Consider the following 2,382-nt stretch of genomic DNA (forward strand, 5'->3'; position numbering starts at 1 on the left):
AGCTAAATTTGAAGCAAGCTTTAATTCAGTACTGGGCAAGGATGATGGGTTTTGGCCAGGACCATCCTGGAGTTCCCAGGAAATGGCAACAAGTCACATTTTTGCAGAGCTTAAAAAGGTAAATTCACAAGGCCACCATATTTCCCATGAGGGCTAAGGCCACTTTTCCGAAGAGCATTTAAAATAATATTTATTTTAATGTATTTCATGAAACAAAATGGATTGGGCACTTATTTCTAGAAATGTTCTGTTATAGGTATAGAAGACACAATACAAACCTGATATACAAATCCCGGAATTTTATATTAGGGAAGAAAAATATTCTAAGCAACTTCACGTGTTAATCTTCATGGTACTAAGGAATGAGCAAATCTGCCGAACTATGTAATGCATGTTCTTCTTGCAGAAATGATAGTCCTCCTGAGCAGTATGGCCAGTGTCAAAATTGCACAGGAGCATTTGAAGTTTAAAATCCCTAAAGCTCAGAGCATTGCAAATCCAGTACTGAAGTTGCTAAAGTGTTCGGTTTGGTTCCTATGCCTTTTGACAGGAGATTTCCAGAAACTGTTTGGCTATTTTTAAACTGTTGGGTAGTCATTCTAATCTCAAAGTTTATGTTGATTCTTTTTACAATGGTTGGCAATATGGATGAGCAGTGAGTGAATAAATGATTATGTTACTTTAGTAAGAAAATTGAAGCTTTGTGATTGGTTTTGCTTCAGTGCACCAGATACAATATCATCCACTGCTTATCTTACAACATTTTATTTATTTTCATGTTTATGAGTATTTTTTATGCGTGCATGCCTATGCAATATATATATATATATATATATATATATATATATATATATATATATATATATCACGGTAGACAGAAGAGGGTTCAGATCATCTGGATTGTTAGATGACCTGTAGTTACTGATGGTTAGTCACCACATAGGTGCTGGGAATCAAACCCTGATCTTCTTCAAAAGCAGTCAGTGCTCTCAATCACCAGGCATCTCCCCAGTCCCGTATCTTAAAACATTTATAACTGAACAAATGATAATTACACCACTCTCAAGTGCAAACAGTGCATTGACTTCCCCTGGAACCACTAATCAAATGCAAACTTCTTTGCCTATCCTACAATGTAGTCAGTCTTTCTTTGGATCCCCAGTTCCCAAATAATGGCATGGAGAATTTTTATTAATGATGAAAGCTTGGACTTAGCTTAGGCTTGTTCCCAACTAGCCATTAAAACTTAAATTAACCAGTTTATATTAATCTACATTTTGCACACAACCTATTACTCTCATCAAAACCTAAATTTGGCCGGGTGGTGGTGGCGAACGCCTTTAATCCCAGCAATCGAGAGGCAGAGGCAGGCGGAGCTCTGTGAGTTTGAGGCCAGCATGGACTACAGAGTAAGTTCCAGGAAAGGCACAAAGCTACACAGAGAAACCCTGTCTTGAAAAAACTACAACAACAACAAAAAAAAAAAAAAAAAAGAAAAAAGAAAAACTAAATTTGACCTCCTCTGCATCTGGCTGGTGATTCCCCTGCCTCTCAGAATCTTCAAAGAGTTTCTGTCTCTCCTGAGAAATCCTGTCTATCTTCTCCTGCCTAGCAACTGGCTGTTCAGCTCCTCATTACAGTAATCAGAAGGTGCCTTATGCAGAGGAGGTAAAACAGAGTCACATTGTCACACAGTATAATCAAATAGCCCACAATACTACAACCCTCACAAGACTCTTTAAGGAGTATTAATGTACCCTCTATCTACAGCAGCATCATTAAGCCTAAGATTCTAAAATTTGCAAGGTCAGAGATCTCAGTAATGTCTTATAAACTTTTATACTGGGAATTAAGGTGCCATGAAGTACTGCTTGGTGGCATGTTCTTTTTCTTTTTTTCTTTGCATGTATATGCGTTTGCAAATGTTGACACATATGGGCCTGTATAGCCATATGTGTGGAGATCAGAGTTTGATGTTGAGTGTCTTTCTTAATTACTTTCCAATTTATATATTGAGGTATGGTCTCTCTTTTAAACCCAGAGCTCACCAGTTGGTCTAGTCTAGCTATCTAGTCTAGCTAGTCTTTTTTCGATTATTGTTGAGTTTCCACATGAGATTTATCAGCATTTTGAGAGATTTCACTTGTAGGCCACGTGAAAGGATTCCCATGTGTATTGGTGCTGTAGCTGTATCAGGGCATCCAGTGCACAAGGGTGGCCTTCTAGTAAAAGTTCATATTTGAAAGTAAGCTCTTGTTTGTAAGATGTGCTCAGTTCTTTTTTCTATACACAATGTGTTCCCTTTCAAACTACTATTTTTGTTTGTTTGTTTGTCTTAGTGTTTCATACTATTAATCCTGAAGCTCTTTTTGCATGGTTTCC

Source organism: Peromyscus californicus, unplaced genomic scaffold, assembly GCF_007827085.1.
Source record: "Peromyscus californicus insignis strain IS unplaced genomic scaffold, ASM782708v3 Scaffold_6__1_contigs__length_162567912, whole genome shotgun sequence".
Taxonomy (NCBI): Eukaryota; Metazoa; Chordata; class Mammalia; order Rodentia; family Cricetidae; genus Peromyscus; species Peromyscus californicus.